We start from the raw sequence: 23,161 nt of genomic DNA, 5'->3' as shown, positions 1-23,161 counted from the left end.
GTAATCTGACTGTTGATTCTCTTTCTCTTTTTCTGACTTGGTCCCAATCTCCTTTTCAGCGCTAGATGACAACTTAAGCCCAGGTTTGTCTTGATTCTGGTAAACAATCAGGGTTCTGCCCATTCCATCCCAGAGGTGATAGCTTAGTAGTGTAGAAAGGCTGGCTAGAAGTTCACCCCTAAGTTAATCTGTGAAATATACTTCCTTCAGCATGATGCTGCTGAACAGTCACTCTGATTAGACATCTCCTTTGGCCAGTTGCAAGAGCAGTTTACAGGGCTGGCAATGGCAGTCTTACCTCCTCCTTTTGTCTCTGGAAGACCTCAGGAATTTTTCTACCTTCAAACACTGCTGATGCCTCCTATGAGCTGAGGCAAAAGCAGGCATCTTGCCAGGGAAAAGTATCCTTCCATGAAAATCAATATGGTAGGAAAGCTGGTTGTCAGCCTCAATCTCACCTTTTCCAGTGTAGAAACTGTAAGTCAGTGGGGACCCCTGGGAAATTTGCTGGATACTTAGTGCTGGCCAGATTAGGGTCAAGGGGATCATGTATATGGAAACCCAATTCTCTTACCATCTTCTCAAAGATTTTTCCATTTCCCTGTGGCCCAGGGAGCTGTTGCTTCCTCATATTTGAACTCTGGAGTATTACTGGTGATAGCTTTGGCATTGTATATTTGATTTTGGTTTTCTGTAGGGGAGAGTGAAGCCAGTTTACTTCTACACACCATTTTGGTAGCGGAAGTCTTCCAGGGTGTGGAAATTAACTTAACCACTCTGTTTTTGTAAAATGTTTATTTAGAAAATCATTTCATAACAAAGAAGAAAAATATGGAAAATAAATCCTAACTGACTATAGTTTCCCAATGGTGAAGAATGCTCTCAAAATCTTTGATTAGATAACTAAGCTCAATAAGTCATCCATTTTGTAAAATAGTTTTTTTTTTTTTTTCAGAATCCAACATAAATATGGGTAAAACTGAATTGTTAATTCCTCCCATCCTCCCAGTTCTTGGTCAAATAGATAGAAAAAGCTGGATAAAATAAAAAGCCTTTACCTGAATAAATAAGAAAAAAACTCAAGAAAATATTGGATAAAATATATAAATCTATATTTATATTTATGCACACACACACACACATACACATAAGTAGGAGTTATTGTGAACATTCTCTTTTAAATCAAGTTAATGATCATTTTTTATGTAATCCTGTACTCTGTCCTATTAAACTCTTCAAAATATATTTTAGAATTCATGACTAAGATTCCTATTTGTCTAATTTTAGGAATTTTAATTAGGTTTTGTTCCCCCAAACTTTTGTAAAAATGTTTCTGATTCTGCTGATTTGTTCAGATTTTCCAGGAGAAAGTCTGTCTTTAATTTTTATGATTTAGTATTTTCCCCAGAACTTTGAATAGAGACTCCAGTCATACAACAAATTAGTTAAAAAAAAAAAAACAAAAAAAAAAAAACCAGATTGGCAAATAAAATAATTACACAGACCTGCAATACTAAAAAAAAAATAACTTTAGCTTATATTTAAACATGTTGGAAAGATTTGCCTTTATGATGTGAAAAAAATTTTTTATGTCTAAAAGTTACAGTAACAAGAAAAATGAAATTTGTCTTTAAGGATTCTTATTTTTAAAATACATACAGAAGGAAAAGAAATTTGCAATTACCTAGCACAAGAAAAAATGTGCATGCCTTGCAACCTATAATTTACATTTTCAGGAAATTTTCACATATATGCGCAAAAAGATATGTAATGATGTTTATTTCTGTATTACTAGTAGAAACAAACAAAAAAAAACAATGTTCATCAATATAGGGTAGATAAAATATGTTATATTTATAAGATGGGATATAGAATAGCAGTTATAATGAAATGAATAAACAATTTATCAAAAATAAATCTGAAAACAAAATGATAAACAATATATAAAGTAATTAGACAATACAAAAACATATGGTACCATTTATGTATATTTATAACAAAACACACAAAAATTCTAAATACTCTTCAAGAATGCATATAATGTAGATTCAAATGTATTAAAATTATAAGTATACATATTAAGTTCATAATCATGTTTAATTCAAGGAACAGAAAGTGACTCGACTTGAGGGAAGGGCTTCAAATTTATCTTTAGAATGTGTTACTGCTTGTATAAACACAGATGAAACAAGTATAACCAAATGATAATAACTTTTCATTCTGGTTGTTAGTTAAATGGTTATCCATTATATTGTTATCTGGCTATTTCTTCATTTAATAATTTTTCAACAATAACCACATAAAAATGTACATAAATGTAGTTAAATGTTAGTTATCTAAATACAGATAATAATCATTCTTTTATTGATTATTTAGTGTAATTATACTTGGGCGGCCTTTGTGCAGCAAGCAGAAGGATTTGTCTGTCAAGTTTATACATATTTAGGATCACAGGAGTCCCAAAAGACTTTAAGATTTCCAGATCTGAGTCTATTTATGAGGGAGCTGAGTTTATTGATGAAGCCAGAAGCTGGTCCCAGGATTCTTTGAAATTTGGGCAAAAACAAGACAATATTAGGAAATTTTCCTTTCTACAATTATACTACTTCTGTGACCTCAATGTTTGTGTCCTCCTAAAATTTACATTTTGAAACCTAGTCATCAATGTGATGGTATTAAGAGGTGGAGTTTGGGAGGGGTGATTAGATCATGAGGGTGGAGCCCTCATAAATGAAATTAGTGCCCTTGTGAAAGAGGCCTCAGAGTGCTGTCTTGTCCCTTCCACCAAATGAGGACACAGAGGGAAGGAATAGTGCCATCTGCCACCAGACTCCAAATTTGCCAGTGCCTTGATCTTGAAGTTCCCAGCATCCAGAACTGTGAGAAATAAATGTCTGTTTTTTAAAAGCTGCCCACTTGATAGTATTTTGTTATGGCAGCCTGAAAAGACTAAGGCTAAGACAGCTATGCTACATCTATATTCTTCTTATTACTTGAGGAAAAAAGTAATTTTTAGAAATCATCAAAAAATTAATCTTTTGAAATGCCAGTGACACATAACACTTTTACTTTCTGTAAATAAGATTTGGAATTTTTCCCAAAATTTTGGTTTGAAATTGGTGAAACTTAGAGAGCTTCCCTTCCACGTGCCTAGACCCATACAGAGAACTTATTAGGCATTTTAACAAATGTTAATCCTCCCCATTTCCCAGCTTCTCACCATAAAACCTGCCTCCCTAGAGTACTTTCCTTGGGTGGAGTCATCAACCGTGTGGCCTCCTGGTAAAATCGTGATTTCCAGTGCTGGCTTCCACTATGGATGATAAAGGGACAACATCCTTGTTCATCTGCTTAATAGTTGTCCAAAGCTGCATCAATAAGATACATCTGCCAGAAACTTTAAATATTGCACATATGGTCTCCAGGCAGGGACAGTGGAAGGAAGATTACTGTAGGAACTTTTGTGGTGCCAGACAATTTTGGCAGCAGCAGGAGTAGAGATAAAGCCTGTAGCTGAAGCAAATTGGCTGCATAATACGAGTATTAACAACCTCTAAAACTGCTTTCTGTTTCTGAGCCAAGTTCTTTAGCATCAATTCTGTGAAATGAATAACTTATTTGCTGAAATTTTCCAGAGTTGATATGTGTTGCTTGCAACCAAAAACCCACTACACATTCAAGATGAATAAAAATGTCCCGAAATCACCCCAAACAGAAGCTTTTTGGAAATAGATTCTTGCATATATCGTTGGTCTGAGTTTAAAAAGTGGGCATGGCTGGCCATGGTGGCTCAGCCTGTAATCCCAGCACTTTGGGAGGCCGAGGTGAGCTGATCACGGGGTCAGCAGATTGAGACTATCCTGGCCAACACGGTTGAATCCTGTCTCTACTAAAAATACAAAAAATTAGACAGGCGTGGTGGCACACACCTGTAGACCCAGCTGCTTGGGAGGCTGAGGCAGGAGAATCACTTGAACCTGGGGGGTGAAGGTTGAAGTGAGCCGAGACTGTGCCACTGCACTCCAGCCTGGGCAACAGAGAGAGACTCCATCTCAAAAAAAAAAAAAAAAAAATCAGTCATTATACTGTCAAAAGTTTTTTTTTTTTTTTTTTAATTCTACTTGTGAAGATGAGGCATCACATCACTAGAATGCAATTTTATTTAAAAATTTTTTCTGTTTTTCTCTGTGCTAAACAGTCTACATTTTCTATGCTAGATTGACAATACGAGAGGGATGTGAAGGTATATTAAGCCATTCCCAAAGTGCTGGGATTACAGGCATGTGCCACTGCATCTGCCATGTAAGAATCTATTTAAGAAAAGAACATTTTGACACACAGAGACATCAGGGATGTGTGTGCACACAGAAAAGACCATATCAGGACACAGGTACAAGATGGCCATCTGTAAGCCAAGGAGCAAGCTTCAAGACAAACCAGATCTGCTGTTGTCTTAATTTGGAATTTCTAACTTCCATAATATTGACACAATATTTCTTTTGTTTAAGCCACCCAGTCTGGAGTGTTTTGTTATAGCTTCCCAGGTAAGTAGTACACTAGTATAAGTGTGTTTTTGATCACTAATAAATACAACCTTTTAACAAATGAGATTCAAATTATCCTTTGTATCTGGTATAGAATAGAGAGCCTCAAACTGGAAAACATATTAAGAAAGCAGTTAAATGTGATATGATATGATAAAATAAGATAAAATAAAATATTTTATTTCCTTTGGATTTATGTATATGAATCATAATTTTTTAAAATTAAATTCTTGGATTTTTTTTTCTTTGAGACTGGTCTCAATTCGTCACCCAGGCTGGAATGCAGTGGCACAATCTAGGCTCACTGCAATCTCTGCCTCCTGGGTTCAAGTGATTCTCATGCCTCAGCCTCCTGAGAAGCTGGGATTACAGGTGCACCACCTTGCCCAGCTGATTTTTGTATTTTTAGTAGAGGCAGTGTTTTGCCCTGTTGGCCAGGTTGTTCTTAAACTCGTGACCTCCAAGTGATCTTGACCTCCAAGTGATGTTTGTGCAAAGAAACACTAAATTTTTTCAGTTGGGTTCCAAAATAACACTATGTGGTTAATCTTATGAGACTATTACCTATATGTGACTTATTAACACATAATTATATTATATAATTTACCATCCTTAGATACTTATTTTTTTATATGATGCTTCTCAAGGATCAATGTTTCTTGACACTAGATTGGGAAATATTGTTATATTTTAAGTCTATATTCTGTTTTATAATTACAGTATATTTCATCCACTCTTATTGGGCTTTAAGGTTTTTTACTTAGCATTAAGGCAGGCTATCCTCGTAGCTATAAGTTTTAATAACTAATTGATTGTTTGCTGATGATGCTTTTCTAGTCATGAACTTAGAAACACTTTATGAAAATAACTATAGGTTTAAGATGTATTGTCATATTATCCCTTAGAAAGTATACACTAATTTATATTCCTATCAGCATTGTTTGTATATCTGAAAATTTAATAGTCAACTTTGAACTGATTTTTAAAAACAGAGGACTTATCTAAACTCTAAAGCTATATTTATGGCACAGATATAAATGTTTTAAAGTTTTTTTCTTTAATATTAAGATTTCTTATTTTGAAGAAATGTAGATAATTGTTAATGAAAAAGGAACTATTGCAGTTCTGAGAAAATTAATATGGATATGCTAATTAAACTTATCACTATTTATGTTTTTTAAATAGTTTCTGGTTAACAGACAACATAATAGTATATAGAACTCCTTGGTACTTTTCACCTAGATTCTCCAAATCTTATTGTATTTGTTTTATGATTTTTCTAGATAGATAAATAGATAAGCAGAAAACTTTTCTCTGAACCATTCAAGAGTAATTTGCAGACATAATGTCTTTTTAGCATAAACACTTTAATCTTTCTTTCCCACAAACATAACCACAATACAATCATCAAAAAAATTAATATTGATCAAGACTCTATTGTGATTTTATCAATGTTTATTGATGGCTTTTGAGCAAAATAAAATCCAAAATCCTTTGTTATATTTAGTTGTCATGACTTTGGTGCCCCTTAGTGTTTAATAATTTTTTTATTTTCAGTATTTTATGACATTGACAGTTTCAAAGTATAGACACTACCTAACACTGTCTACAGTAGGACCCCCTAGAGAGGAAGGGAAGGATAAGAAAAAGAAAAAAAGCAATAGCGATATTAAAGGGAAAGAAAGAAAAAGAAAAAATCTTACAAGCATAAGAATAGTTACAAAAATTAGAAGTGCCAGTGTCTCCAGATAAAACGGAACTGGCATAAGAATTTTGGCACCATAGCTCTTTCCAGCCATCGCCGAGCGATGGGCATCTCTCGGGACAACTGGCACAAGCGCCGCAAGACCGGGGGCAAGAGAAAGCCCTACCACAGGAAGCGGAAGTATGAGTTGGGGCGCCCGGCTGCCAACACCAACATTGGCCCCCGCCGCATCCACACAGTCCGTGTGCGGGGTGGTAACAAGAAATACCGTGCCCTGAGGCTGGACATGGGGAATTTCTCCTGGGGCTCAGAGTGTTGTACTCGAAAAACAAGGATCATTGATGTTGTCTATAATGCGTCTAATAACGAGCTGGTCCGTACCAAGACCCTGGTGAAGAATTGCATTGTGCTCATCGACAGCACTCCGTACCGACAGTGGTAAGAGTCCCACTATGCGCTGCCCCTGGGCCGCAAGAAGGGAGCCAAGCTGACTCCTGAGTAAGAAGAGATTTTAAACAAAAAACGATCTAAAAAAATTCAGAAGAAATACGACGAAAGGAAAAAGAATGCTAAAAGCAGCAGTCTCCTGGAGGAGCAGTTCCAGCAGGGCAAGCTTCTTGCATGCATCGCTTCAAGGCCGGGACAGTGTGGCGGAGCAGATGGCTATGGGCTAGAGGGCAAAGAATTGGAGTTCTATCTTAGAAAAATCAAGGCCCGGAAAGGCAAATAAATCCTTGTTTTCTTTCTTCACCCATGTAATAAAGGTGTTTATTGTTCTGTTCACAAAAAAAAAAAAGAATTTTGGCACCATAAAAAATCTGAGTGTAGTGACACCACCAAAGTATTGCAGTAGCTTTTCAACAATTATTACAAATAAAAATGAAAGTCAGAAATGACAGATATAGAATTCAAAGCATGGACTGCAAGGAAGTTCAATGAGATCCAAGACAAGGCTGGAAATCAACACAGAGAAACTTCTAAGGCAATCCAGGAAATAAAGAGATAAACATCTTAAAAAGAAATTAATCAGAGCTATTGAATAGAAAAATTCACTTAAGAAATTTTAAAATACAACTGAAAGCTTTATACATACACTAGATCAAGCAGAAGAAAGAATCTCAGAGCTTGAAGACTGGTCTTTCAAACTAACCCAGTCAGACATTTTTTTAAAAAAGAAATAAAACAAACAAAGTCTTCAAGAAATATGGAATTATGTAAAGTGATAGAACTTAGGAATTACTGGCATGCCTGAAAGAGAAGGACAAAAGCAAACACTCTGTGATATATATTTGAGGAAATAACTCAAGAAGACTTCCTTAATCTTGCTAAAAAGTGAGATATCTAGATACAAGAAATCCAGCGAATGCCTGTGAGATGTTACACAAAATGAATATTGCCAAGGCTTATAGTCACCAGACTGCTCAAGGTCAAAGCTAAAGAAAACGTCTTGGCTGAGCCTGGTGGCTCACACCTGTAATCCCAACACTTTGAGAGGCCAAGATAAGTGGATTACTTGAGGTGGGGAGTTTGAGACCAGTCTGGCCAAGTGATAAAACTCTGTCTCAACTAAGAATACAAAAATTAGTTGCGCGTGTTGGCACATGCCTGTAATCTCAGCTACTTGGGAGGCTGAAGCAGGAGAGTAGCTTAAACTCAGGAGGCAGAGGTTGCAGTGAGCTGAAATCACACCACTGCACTCCAGCCTGGGTGACAGAGTGAGACTCTATCTCAAAAAATAAAAATAAAAATAAAATAAAGAAAAACAATCTTGCCGGGTGCAGTGGCTCAAGCCTGTAATCCCAGCACTTTGGGAGTCCGAGGCGAGTGGATCATGAGGTCAAGAGATCGAGACCATCCTGGTCAACATGGTGAAACCCCGTCTCTACTAAAAATACAAAACATTAGCTGGGCATGGTGGCGCGTGCCTGTAATCTCAGCTACTCAGGAGGTTGAGGCAGGAGAATTGCCTGAACCCAGGAGGCGGAGGTTGCGGTGAGCCAAGATCGCACCATTGCACTCCAGCCTGGGTAACAAGAGCGAAACTCCGTCTCAAAAAAAAAAAAAAAAAAAAAAAAGAAAAGAAAAGAAAAACAATCTTAAAGACAGCTAAAGAAAAAGGGCAAATCCCTTACAAAGGGAATCCCATCAGGCTAATAGTAGACTGCTAAGCAGAAACTTACAAGCCAGAAGAGACTGGGGGCCTATTTTCAGCATTCGTATAGAAAAGAAATACCAACTAAGAATTATAAATCCCCTCAAACTAAACTTCGTAATTGAAGGAAAAATAAAATCATTTCCCGACAAGCAACTGGTAAGGGAATTTGTTACCACTAGACCACCCTTATGTGAGATCCGTAAGGGACTTATAAACATGGAAATAAAAGAATAATATTTGCCAACACACACAAACACATGTGTGCACACACACCCATCCCTCCCACCCCCCCACACACAGCACTTAAGTACATAGCCCACAGAACTTATAAAGTAACCACACATCAGAAACTACGAAACAACCAGTCAACAACTTCATGATAGGTTCAAAACCTCAAATATCAATATTAACCATGAATATAAATGGTCTAGATGCCCCACTTAAAGGGCACAGGGTGACAAGTTGGATAAAAAACAAGACCCATCTATCTGCTGTCTTCAGGAAACCCATATCACATATAACAACACTGATAGTTTCAAAGTAGAGGGCTGGAGAAAGATCTACCATGCAAATAGAAAGAAAAAAAAGTCTTTCTATGCTTATATCAGACAAAACAGACTTTAAACAAATATCAGTAAAAACGAAAGAGAAGGGCATTACATAATGGTAAAGGAAACAGTTCAGCAAGAAGTCTTAACTGTGTTAAATATATGTGCACCCAATGTTGGAGAAGTGCTTAAAAAGACTTAGATGACCAGACAATAAAGTGAGGGACTGACCTCACTGACAGCATTAGCATTAGTGTCAACACCCCACTGACAGCATTAGACAGATCACATAGGCAGAAAACTAACAAAAATTCTGGACTAAAACTTGGCACTTGACCAATTGGACTAATAGACATCTATGGAATACTCCATGCATCAACCAAATAGTACATATTATTCTCATCTGCACAAGGAATATACTCTGAGGTCAATGACATGCTGAGTCATAAAGTAAGCCTGAATAAATTCAAACAAAATCATACCAAATATACTATTGGACTACAGTGGAATAAATACAGAAGTCAACACATAGAAGATCTTTCAAAATGAAATGACTACATTGAAATTAAACAATTCATTTCTGAATGACTTTTAGATAAACAATATAATTAAGGAAGAAATTTAAAAAAATCCATAAGGTAAATTAAAACAGACACATAACATACCAACATTTCTGGAATGCAACAAAAGCAGTGTTAAGAGGAAAGCTTATAGCCCTAAACATCAACCTCAAAAAGTTAGAAAGATCCCAAATTAACAATCTAACATCACACCCAGAGGAACTAGAGAAACAAGAACAAACTAACTCCAAGGCTAGCAGGAAAACAACACTAAAGTCAGAGTGGAATTGAACAAAATTGAGACCTAAATTCATACAAAGAATCAATGAAGTGAAGAGCTGGTTTTTTGAAAGGAAAAACAAGATTGTTAGATGGCTAGGTAGGTTAAGAAAAAAAAAGATAGAGATCAAAATAAGCACAATTAGAAATAGCAAAGGTGACATTAGAACCAATTCCACAGAGATACAAAAGATCTGCAGAGACTATTACAAACACCTCCATGCATACAGACTAGAAAACCTAGAGGACATAGATAAATTTCTGGAAACACACAATCTCTCATGATTAAGTCAGGAAAAATTGAAACCCTGAACAGACCAACATCTAGTTGAATCAGTAATAAAACTGAGTCAATAATTAAAAAAACCTAGCAACCAAAAAGAACCCTGGACCAGATGGACTCACAACCAAATTCTAGATGTATAAAAAGGAGCTAGTACCAATCCTACTGAAACTATTCCAAAAAATTGAGGAAGAGGGACTCCTCCCTAACTCAGGCATACAGATATTAGTGTGCATAGTCATGGGAGCCATATAAAATATGAGACTTGAAGAAGAGCCAGATGTTGAGTTTTATGGGATTATACATCTTTTTCACAAATTGTAGGTAATTTGAGGGGTTCAAAATGATTTTTAGAGGGAATCGAATAAGCCCAAAGAACACTGGTTTGGGACAAAGTTCCTCTGGCCTCTGGGGCAGCGGGGAGGTGGTGGGAGGGTGAGGGGCTGAACTTCTCTAAGAACAGGGTTGTCCTATTGTGGAGATAAAGTCTCCTGGATAACCTCTCAGAGCTACCCTGAGAAGAATACATAAAATGTCTGAGTATTCTGACAACTTTTAGTCTCTTCTCTTCTCAGTGGTTAAACTTTCCTGGCTGCTTCATGAAGGAGTTTTAAGACAATTCCATTTCTTCTGCAGGAATTTCCCTTAATCAGATAAAAAAAAATCAGATTAAAAAAAACTTTGGAGAAAGTCCTTCCCGATGCTTTAGGAAAGAAAAAGGATCAGAGAGATATTAGGAAGAAGGAAAGTCAGAGAGAGTGGACTTGGTTCTAAGGCTGATTTCTGAGATCTTTTGACTTCCTCTGAAGCAAAGCATGCAGTTTGTCAAAGTACTATATTTTGGGGTCTTGTTCTCTGCACCATAATAATATTTAAGTGTATATTTAATACATCTCATCTTCTTTTTAGTAAATTTCATATAACTTTATTTGTTATTGAGCAATAGTGTATTGTCCTTTTTGATAGACATGTCTATTATTACGATTAATAACTCCTAGTTATAAAATATTAACATTAAAAAATTTAAGAAGAGTTTAAGAAGCCAAATAGCACCATATTAAAAGGTAATAATTTATTTTATTTTATTAATTTATTTATATAAATTAATGCATGGTGTACAAGTCTAGTTTTGTTACATGAATAGATTGCTTGGTGGTTAAGTCTTTTAGGACCTTGAAAAGTATCCTGCTTAATTTGGATTTATCCTGAGAGAAGTCAGGGATGTTTGTAGGCTTTTAATTACTGAAGTGACATGACCATTGTTTTAAGATTATGTGGATTTAATGTGAATAATGGATTAGAAAATGTATAAAGCTTAAAGAAAGAAGCAATTAAGACATTGAAATATTATGGTAGCATGTTCAAAGGAAGTGATATTTGTGAGAAAAATGGAGAGGTTCAACACATATTTGGGAGGCAAAATTAACACAATTTAGCAGTAGATGAATTTGGGTGTGATGGATTAGTCCAAGGTAAAAGTCATTTTTGTTTATGTGAACTTCAGGAATGGTTACAACAATCATGTCAGTGTCAAAAACAATGAAGAAAAATCAGGCAGAAACTAAGAGAGATAGGAAGGGAAGGGAAGTTCATTTTTTTCTTTTTAAAAATTATTTATGTTTTAATTTTCAGAGACAGAGTCTTACACTGTCACCCAGCCTGAAGTGCTGTGATGCTTTCAACTCCTGGGCTCAAGCAATCTTCCCACCTCCTCTTGAGGAGCTAGGACTACAGCCACATGCCAGCAAGTCCAGCTAATTTTTTTTGTAGAGATGCAGTGTTGCTACATTGCCCAACATAGTCTTGAACTCCTAACCTTTAGCAGTCCTCCTGCCTCTGTACCCCAAAGTACTGGGATCACAAGCAAGAACTGCCATGCCTGGCAGGTAAGCTCATTTTTGAAATACTGAGTTTTAAGTGACTATGGGATCAGAAAGTGGAGGTTCAGTGAATTTTTGGATACATGGATCTGTTTCCCAGAATATTTTTTGTGGTTAAATTTAATGACTTATCTTTAACACAGAAGAGGATGGATTTTCTTCAGGTAATTATGGAAGTAGAGTAATCGTAGTTACTAAAAATGACATCATAGGAGGTCAAGTAGATAAATATTGAAAGAAAACTTTATTTCTTAATACTGTTATACATACAGATACATTTTAATGATTCTACTCATTTCTTCAGAAACTCTGGGTTTGTTGGGCTTCAAATAGTTTGTGGGTAAGTGTAGTCTGAGGGCAGATTTTCTGGTCAACCAACTAGGACAATTTTAGATGTGAAAGTCTCCTTTACTGATGACTTTTTTTTTTTTTAAAGCAAGGTCAATGGGCCACAGGGTTTTCACTAAACAGCAACAATTCTTGACATGCGTTCTTTCCCTTGAATCCTTATAAGATAATAATAGATGCTAGGAGAGGGAAGAGGCTAGCATATCTAAACTCACATGGGATAGCTGTTGAGACTTAATTCAGGGATCTGGGGCAAAACAAAGCTTCTGATCTATAAACTATAATGTTTTAAAATCCCAGGTTTACTGAACCACATGAACTTTGAAAACATAATACAGTAATGTATTTGAAGGAGTTAATGAGAGAAGTCAAGAGCAATAAAAGATCACAAGACAAGGAGGTCAGCCTAGCCAAAGAAAATGGTGATAAATTGTAACCAGGTGTCTTTATTTCCTGATTCCTCAAGTACTGCACACTCAGCTTTCTCTGTGAGAAAGGGTAGCTTGTGAAATTCCGTACAGTCTTTGTCAACTTCAATATTTTTTTCGGGATCTCAGAATTATTTGCTTAATCTTAATTACCTCAGAGGCAAATGAGATTAGCTATTTAAAAATTACATACAGAGTAAAAGAAGATCTAATGCTCTTTGTGATTTAGAAAATTCATAAAGATACTTTGTGTCCTAATGTTTGCCTGCTATAACCCTTTAGGACAAAGTAGGTGTTATTGTGGCATTGCATATATATACAGGTCAAAAGCCATGTTGTGAAGCTCTTCATAATTACATGCAACACACACATTCAAATTCCTGTGAATGTATTTGACACATTATTGATGCCCTCTATGAATTTCTTCACAAAACCAGCTTCTACTTAATTGTACGCTGCACAATTCATAATATTCTTTGTATTTGTATTGATATTTATTTTAGATCATATTATTTCACTACATTATTTGAACAGAAAAAACCTTCAGAGAATTCTCTAATCTAAGGGAAGAGAATAAGGCAAAGCTTAAGATACAGAACAGAGAAAACATATGAGAAGAGGCAGACAAAGGAGAAGAGCATTTTCTGGTGGTAAGCCTGGTGAGTAGACTGGCCAGGATAAGGTAGGATTCAGGCCCTTGTCACCCTAGGGGATACAAGGTGGGATTTATATATTCCCTCCCTGATCTGGAGAAATGGACAAAATGATAGAAAAATGCATCACATTCAAGAGACGAATGCAGAAGAAGAAAGAATTTTCCTTTCCATGTAAGCATTTTCATGGAGCTATTTATTAAAATATTACTAAGGTCTAAAGTTACTTTCCTTCAGGCATTTCATTCTTTATACATGAAACATCAGGAAATATTCTAGGCATTCTGGCCAATGGATTAATAACCATTGATATTTTGAAAGCAACATATCTTTTGAAAAGAGTATGTAGCCTTCTGGTGCCTGACAATTCAATGCTAATAAATGATTTGAGACAGCAATTGATAATGCATTTATTTTTGTAAATGCTTAAATATAATTTCTTTGAAGAAAAATTATGTATATGTATCCCTTTTTTATTCCTTCTTTTTGAGAAAACTAGACAATAAAAATAAGAATAAAATAGTTTTCAAAATTAGGCCCCTTTATTTCAAAAGGTTTGGACCCCACTCACATTAAAGAGTAAAATATTCAAGTTCTTAAATAGTGATAATCAAAAGAAACAATGAGGTATCAAGACATGAAAAGACGGGAGGGGGTGAGATGTAAATACATATTATTAAATAAATGAAACCAATCTGAAAATGCTACATACTGTATGATTCCAAATACTATACATGACATTCTGGAAAAGTCAAAACTATGGAAACACTAAAGACTCAGTGGTTTCTAGGGCTTTCAGGGAGGGAGGGGTGGATAGGCAGAGCACAGAGGAGTTTTAGGCCAGTGGAACTATTCTATATCATACTATAGTGGTAGATACATGTGACTATCATGTGTTAAAACTCAGAATATACAAAACCAACAGTCATCCTTAATGTAAACTATGAATTTTGGGTGATAATGAGGTATCATTATGGATTAATCAGTTGTAACAACAGTATCACTCTGGTGTGGGATATTGATGATGGGTGGGGATTGCATATATGTTGGGTAGGGGTACAGGGGAACTCTTTGTACTTCCTACTCAATTTTGTTGTAAACTTAAAACTGCTCTAAAATAAATTATTTAAAAAAAAAAAAAAAAGGAAAAGAAAAAAATTAACTGAAACTCAATATTCAGAGAAGCAATGTATTTGAGTAAGATATCCAGAAGGAAAATCTTTGGCCATGTCTTTACCTTAAAAATTGTCCAAGCAAATTGTCCATTTGAATAAAAGAATTATTACCTACACTTCTGGGTATCTTCTGATTGGTGAGTAGAATATTTTCTAGGAAAATTTCAAACAATGTATTGTTACAGGCAATAATACAAGATATGTTGATTTGTTTGATGAGCCCTATCTCAAGAATAAAAACTGAGCCAGGAAAAATTATGTAGGAGTTTTAAGTTTCAACTTTAAAAAGAAATATTATTTTCCAGACATTAGTAAATACAACATATATAAGTTTGGTAATTTGTTTGAATTTAATTTTGTGAAGTCTTTTTTTCTCATTGTGGTTAACAATATAGATTACAATGTGTATTTTTAGTGGTAACAAAGAAGAGAAAGAATGGAAGAGAAAGACAATAACCTTATTTCACTTCAAGTTTTGAGAAGGGAAAATTCCCATAAGGTAGAGTGATTGGTTGCTAAAACTAATGCAGAAAGAAAGAAGATTATTTCCTTTTGCAAAGCGAAGGAAGGAAAAAAAAGGGGTTGATGGTGGGGGCTGAGGTATGGGTGAAAGATCATCCCTGAGGCCATGCATGTGAAAGTCCTTTGTGCTTCTGCAGTAACAATAATGATGCAATTTCCAAATAGCATTAGTGTAATATAGACGTTTGGAAGAAAAGAGAATGATGCTTGTTTTTCTTGATGAGGATAGTAGAAAAAGAAGAGAGGCGCAACTGAGAACAAATTTTAAAATAGAAGGTTGTTTATTATTTAAATAAAAATTATTTCCAGTAATCACTATAATTTGTCACTGGTGGGGTGAAATGTAGAATCAAACATCTCACTACATTTTTTTTCTAGTTGCATGTCAAATAGAATATATTGGTACTAAACTACATCTCATTAACTTCTTTGCCTCAGCTATTGACATGACAAGTTGTTTTTATCTTGAACCTGTGCTAAAATACACTTGGTTTTGCCAAGTCTCTAAAATGGCTCACTGTTTTCTTGCCAGAAAATAAGAAACTAGCAATTTTTAAAATGGGGTAGTAATTTATTCTTTAATGACCTACACCTACCTCAATTTGGGTAATACAGTGCTGCTTCATTTGAATGTTTTAATGTATTCAAACTTAATTAATTACTAGCAAAAACTACACAGTTGTCATTCCTAAGACTGAACTTTGTCTGAAACTACCTAGCACGTAGAGCAGGGGTATAATTTGGTACTATAAAATGCTATCCTTCATTGTCCAGCACATCTACTTTGTGTTTGATGAAATGGAAATCTCCAACTTCAGAACTGGGCATTATTTTTTTCCCAAGTTTTACTTTACAGTTTGTAGTGTATTAATAACAATGCAAATTTTGTTCTAGTTGTCATATTATGGCATTTGATTACTGTAGCAAGTGATAAGATAACTTACTTGCTCAGTGCACATAATTTAGACCAAATAATATGGATTAAGGAACATGGGCCAACAATAAAAATGAAAACTTAAAAGATAAGCAACTTTCAGGTAGCTGAAGAAAATTATGACTGTCTATATCTGCATCTTTCAATATACCCCATGAAACAATTAGAAGCTACAAGGCAAAATGAAACAAAACCACAAAACAACAATGGCAAAAAAAAGTGTATAAAAAATTGCCTTGGGTATGACTTGAGGAGGAATGACCAAACTCCAGAAGAGCTATAAAAAAACAAAAACAAAAACAAAAACAAACCGTCAAATTCCAGGGAACAATCTCTCACATGATTGCAACACTGCACGCCTTTGCAGTAAGCAAAGACAGGCCAAGAAAAGCTGTAGGGAAAATAAAATATAAAGGGATACATGTAATAAAAGAGAAAACTAGGAAAGGGAAACATTTAGGGTCTTATCAGACAAAAGAAAACCAACATCAGATACACAAAATCTCAACAACCAAAAGAGAAATAATAAAACCCTATATAAGAGTATCTATTTTAAAGGGATTTGATCTATTTTGATCTATTGACAAAAGAGGGTGCCATTGCACTAGAAATTCTGTAAAACATTCAAAATATACAACAAAGAACCAAAGAAAACTCAGTAAATCTACACAGAATTATTAGAAAAAATAACAAAACAAAAATTAACACACTTTAGCTGATAAAAACATTCTGTCACCCACAAAAAGAAAAAGGAAAACATGTAGGAGCAAACACCTGTAAGATGACACTTTAAACTGAATTAAATGGACACCAGCAAACACTTAGATTTATGAAAACAAAGTAAAACCCTTGAATTATACATTTAAAAACTAAAAGCAGAAAAAGAGAAATAAAAGAAGGTGGACTGAGTTTAATAAATAAAGAAAAAACACTGAAAGAATTATTTCAGAAATGTAAAAAACAAGCACATCATGCCTAAGTCATGGTAAAATTAAATAAAATTGGAAATCTGCCAAGACAGTAGATTGCATTTACTGTGTGCTTTTATCACACACACAAAAATGGTAATTATGTGAAACACTGGATATGTTAATTTGCTTGACCATAGTAACTATTTCATTATATATAGCAAAGCATAATTTTGCACACCTTAAATAAAAACAATTTTTAAAAAATTCACAATAATAATTTAGGAAAGAAAAGGTAACAACTGAGAATGCAAAAATTAAAGAAATGAAAACGGGCAGAAAGAACATAGTAGAAATGAAAAATAGGCAAAGAAGGAATAATATTTGCATAATTGGAGTCCCTAAAAACTAAAACAACACATTGGTAGAAACCCAATATTTATAACTATATTTTTAAAAATCAGAAATAAAAAGCATGAATTTATATATTGACAGGGCCCACTGGGATCCTGGAGAAAATTATTTGAAATATTTAACCCTAAAAAATATGCTGGTAAAACTCTTAAATTTCAAAGACAAAGGAACAAAAGGATGTTATGAATAAGATAAATTAGAAGAAGAAAAGATAATTATATATGCAGCAGACTTTTCAAAACCATAATGCAAACTTTTTCTCCTCTTCTATATGAGTGCTTTGTTTGCTTTGGAAAGTTTCCAGAAACACTTGGGAGATAAGTTAAACTTAGTGACCAATAAGTGTGAATTATGAAATTAACTGAAGGGCTAAAATTTTTTGATGAAAATGAACACAATGGTAATGTAATTAATGACAATGGGGGGCAGCTCTTACAGAAAGGGCAAAGCACTAATGATGAAGGTGCTGGTCCAATTGACATAACATCCATATCAGCAAAATTTGACTTGCTCTCTTTCCCCTGTTTCATCCCAGTCCTCTGACAAGTCCATGGCTCCTAACATGCAGTAACTGCCTCAGAACTCTTAATTCTCATTGGATCAATTTCCAAATAGTTTTCCATTATTTCATAACCAGGACCATGTAGCTGAGGATACAGACAATAATAACTATGATGAATTGAAAATAATTCCTAATGCTACAAAAGAAAGAGTTTTAGGGCTGTTTTGTTTCCATTTTATGTAACTTAAGTAGTTATGAAATGACCTCCTAATTATATTTTTCTTTTGTAGTTGTTATTATCTAAATCACAAGGGCATCTTCAAGTTTGTGAATTACAGATTAGGAGCAGGGAAGGAATTTACTTCAGTGATTGAAAGAATATTGTTTCACTAAGGTGTAGAGGGTTGTTTTTGGAACTTCTCAAAACACTTCCTTCTGGGAAGTATAATTATTTTTAATTTTTGAGGGTAAATTTTCTCCAGGGGAAAATAGATATTCTTACAGGTATACATATTATCATTTTTACTATTAAAATGTTTTATTAAATATTAGTCTCTGTCTTTTAGCATCTCTTGTTCTTATAAGTTGATTTTTTTTCCTCCTAAGGAACTTTTTCTCAGAGGCTTGAGCATATTAGCTATAAAAGAAAATATATCATGTATATTATATATATAAAATGTCAAGTTTTTGACAGACAATAAAAGATATAATTTTAAATACTTCTTCCTTTCCTCTTTCCTTTCTTTATTCCCTTCTTTCTTCATTTTGTCCATTCTTTCCTCCTTGATTCTTTCACTCTTTACTTTTTTTCCTTTCTTCTTGAATAAATCAGTCCAAGATATATCTGGTAGAGCTGGGACTGATTGATTATATGATAGTTTTGTTTTTAGTTTTTAAAAAGAAATCTTAATACTGTTTTTCATAATAGCTTTACTAATTTAAGTTTCTACCAAGAGTATATGAGTTTTATTCTTTTTATCTATATCCTCACCAGAATCTACTATTTTTTATCTTTTTAATAATACTCATTATAACAAAGTAATAGAGATGATAACTCTTTGTGGTTTTGATTTGCATTACTTTAATGATTTGTGCTTTTCAGCACTTTTTCCATATATCTGTTGGCTATTTGTATGTCCTTTGAGAAATGTCTATTCGGGTTATTTAAATCCCATTATTTTAATGGGATTACTTGCATTTTTATTATCAAGTCAATTGAGCTCCTTGCATACTCTGAACATTAGTTTATGTTGGATGAAAACTTTGCAAATATTTTCTCCCATTCAACAGGTGTGTCTTAACTGTGTGGATTGTTTCCTCCACTATGTAGAAGATTTTCAGCTTGATATAGTTCCATTTTTATATTTTTGTTTTTGTTTTCTGTGCTTTTGATATCTTAGCTATAAAAATCTTTGCCCAGATCAATGAGCTGAAGTGTGTGTTTTATGTTTTCTTCTATTAGTTTTACAGTTTTGGATCTTACATTTAAGCCTTTAGTCCATTTTGAGTTAAAATTTGTATATTGTGGTAGGTAAGTGTCCAGTTTGATTCATCTGCACATGAATATTCAATTTCCCCAAAACCATTTATTGAAAAATTATTTCCCTCAATATATGTTGATTATTTCCTCCACTCGTCTAAACTCAGTTGCCTGTAAATATGTGGATTTATTTCTGTATTGTCCATTTCTTTCCATTAGTCTATGTGTCTTTTTCTGTGTGTGCCAATACCATGCTGTTTGGTTACTATAGTCTTGTAATATATTATAAAGTCAGGTAGTATGATGCCCTCAACTTTGTTATGTTTGCTCAGGATTACTTTGGCTATTCCGGCTCCTTTATGGTTTCATATATATTTTAGAATAATTTTTTTTCTACTTCAATAAAATATGACATTGATATTTTGATAGAGATTGCCTTGAATCTGTAGATTGCTCTGCATGGTATGGTCATTTTGGCAATATTAATTCTTCTGATTCATGAACATAGGATGTCTTTCTATTTTTCCATGCCCTCCTCTTCAATTTCCTTCTTTAGGGTTTTATAGTTTTCCTTGTAGAGGTCTTCTACATCTTTGGTTAAATTTATTCCTAGACCTTTTAATTGTTGTCATAGCTATTATAAATGAGATTGCCTTGTTGATTTCTTCTCAGCTACCTTATTATCGGTGCGTAGAAATGCTACTGATTTTTGGCATTGATTTTGTATCCTGGAACTTTACTAAACTTATTTATTGAACTAAAACTTTTTTGATGAAGCCTTTAAGTTTTTATAGCTATAAGATCATATCATCTGAAAAAAAAAATTGACTGCTTCTTTTTCAATTTAGATGCCTTTTATTTCTTTCTCTTGCCTGACTGCCCTGGCCAGAACTTTCAGTAATATGTTGAACAGGAGGTGAAAGTTGGCATCCTCATTATATTCCAGTTCTTTGAGAAAAGGCTTTCAGGTTTTTCTCATACAGTATGTTAATTGTGGGGTTGTCATAGATGGCCTTTATTATGTTAAAGAATATTCCTTCTATGCCTAGTTTGTTGAGAATTTTTATCAAGAAGGGATGTTGATATTTTATCATTTTATCAAATGCTTTTTCAGGGTCTATTGAGATGATGCTTTTTGTTCTTTATTCTGTTGATGTGATGTATCATGTTTGTTTATTTGTGTCTGTTGAACCATCCTTCCATATCTGGAATGAATCACACTTGATCATGTATTATCTTTCTGATAGGCTTCTGGATCTATTTTGCTAGTATTTTGCGGAAGATTTTTGTGTCCATGTTTGTCAGAGACATTAATCTGTAGCTTTCTTTTTTGTTGCAACCTTGTCCGGTTTTGATATGAGGGTAATGCTGGCCTCATAGAGTTTGGGAGAATTCCCTCCCTTTCAATTTTTGCAATAATTTGAGGAAATATAATATTAGTTCTTTTTACATTTGGTAAAATTCAGTAGTGATGTCATCTGGTCCTGGGCACATTTGTTGGCAGACTTTTTATTACTGATTCAACTGCTTTGCTTGTTATTGGTAGTCAGAATTTTGATTTCTCCCTGATTTAGTTTTGGTAGGTTGTGTGTGTCCAGGTATTTATCGATTTTTTTCTTGCTTTCTAGTGTATTAGTGTATAGTTATTATTAACATCCTCTAATGAGCTTTTGTTTCTCTTTAGTATCATTTGTAATGTCTCCTTTTTTGTTTCTAAACTTGTTTGTTTGGGCCTTCTCTCTTTTTTTCTTGGTTTGTCTAGCTAGTGGTTTATCAATTTTATCTTTTCAAAAACCATTTTATTTCATTAATGCTTTGTATTTTTGTCTCTTATTGGATTGTGGTCTGAGAGGATAATTGATATAATTTTGATTTTTTAAAACTGTGAGGATTGTTATGTTTCTGTAGCTTATATATGTTAAAAGAGAAGTTCACTATTTTATGAGCCAAAATCTGTAAAAACTCACTTTTGAATAGACTAAAACTCAACCTCTAAACAAATGAATAAACAAGTACATAAATGCATACACCTCTAGAGTGGCTTTTATAAAAATTTTCTTGCTACAATTTTGTTGTAAATTTCACCATTACTTACATGTTTACATAGTTTGCTTGAATATATTATATTTTGTTCTTAAATATGTCATGCAGATTTCTAATTAAAATAGAACATTATAAAGTGAGACTTTAAAAACAAATGATAATATTCTTAGATAGATTTAACAATTTCAGTTTAATTTTTTGAAATCGAGTTATTATTTGGGATAATTTTTTAACTATCAAAATGATTTGTTATGCTGAATCATTAGATCTAATGAATGAGGATTACCAAGAATAAAACAATTACAAAACTGTGTTTGCCACTACTTTTTCCCTCTGGGATCCTCGTAGTTGTTGAACTAATACTTTCTCTTCCCACCTGCAATTATTCCCCTACATGAAATAATTGCTGACATTTGTAAAGAGAGTAACTTCAGCTGATTCTCAGAATACATATTCCAGATCTTAACTGATCATATCAGACTCTAAATCAAATACATTGAACTCTGTCAATGAGGCTCTAATCAATAGTCTTTTGGCACAGCGATTATATCGGTCCATTCTTACATTGCTGTAAAAAAATAACTGAGACTAGGTAATTTATAAAGAAAAGCTTCTAATTGGCTCACATGGTTCTGTAGGTTGTACAGGAAGCATAGTGGCTTCCGCTGTTGAGGAGGCTTCAGGAAGCTTCCAATCATGGCAGAAGGCAAAGGAAGAGCAAGACGTCTCACATGGTGGGAGTAGGAGCAAAAGAGAGAGTTGGGGGGTGTCATACACTTTTTAAAAATTACACTGGAAGTTCTGGGATACATGTGCAGAATTTACAGGTTTGTTACATAGGTATACATGTGCCATAGTGGTTTGCTGCACCCATCAACTGATCATCTAGGTTTTAAAACTCACATGCATTAGGTATTTCTCCTAATGCTACCCCTCCCCTTGTCCCCTACCTTCTGACAGGCCCCAGTGTGTAATGTTCCCCTCTCTGTATCCATGTGTCCTCATTGTTCAACTTATGAGTGAGAATATGCAGTGTTTGGTTTTCTGTTCCTGTGTTAGTTTGCTGAGAATGATGGTATCCAGCTTCATCTGTGTCTCTGCAAATGACATGAATGCATTTTTTATGGCTGCATAGTATTCCAATAGTATTCCATGGTGTATATGTGCCACATTTTCTTTATCCAGTCTATCATTGATGGGCATTTGGGTGGTTCCAAGTATTTGCTATTGTGAATCATGCTGCAATAAACATACATGTGCATGTGTCTTTATAGTAGAATGACTTATAGTGCTTTAGGTATATATCCCGTATTGGGATTGCTGGGTCAAATGATATTTCTGGTCCTAGGTCCTTGAGGAATTGCCCCAGTGTTTTAACAATGGTTGAACTAATTTACATTCCTATCAACAGTGTAAAAGCATCCCTATTTGTCCACATCCTACCCAGTATCTGTTGTTTCCTGACTTTTTAATAATCATCATTTTAACTAGTGTGAGATGGCACCTCACTGTGGTTTTGATTTGCACTTCTCTAATGAGCATTCTGAATCCAGTTTGAACTTCTTGGCAGCTCTGTTTATACCATGAGGGGAAAACTGCCTACTCAAGCCTCAGTAATGGCAGACACCCCTCCCCTCACCGAGCTTGATCATCCCAGGTCAACTTCAGACTGCTGTGATGTCAGTGAGAATTTCAAGCCAGTGGTTCTTAGCTTGCTGGGCTCCATGTGAGTAGGACCCACTGAACAATATCACTTTGCTCTCTGGCTTTAGCCCCCTTTCCAGGTGAGTGAATGATTTT

General features: G+C 34.4%; 1 pseudogene across 1 annotated transcript; it reads left to right on the top strand.

Moving 5' to 3' along the window:
• The first annotated feature begins 6,321 nt into the window (after nt 1-6,321).
• Nucleotides 6,322-7,045, top strand: LOC116531922 (annotated as a pseudogene). Its single transcript, XR_004260642.1, has one exon. The product of XR_004260642.1 is annotated as a 40S ribosomal protein S8 pseudogene (transcript).
• Nucleotides 7,046-23,161: the final 16,116 nt, after the last annotated feature.

This window comes from Sapajus apella, unplaced genomic scaffold (genome assembly GCF_009761245.1).
Source record: "Sapajus apella isolate SASKATOON/1434 unplaced genomic scaffold, GSC_monkey_1.0 scaffold3, whole genome shotgun sequence".
NCBI classification, from domain to species: Eukaryota; Metazoa; Chordata; class Mammalia; order Primates; family Cebidae; genus Sapajus; species Sapajus apella.
The sequence above is the reverse complement of the archived record's forward strand: the minus strand, read 5'-3'. Positions and strand labels throughout refer to the sequence as shown.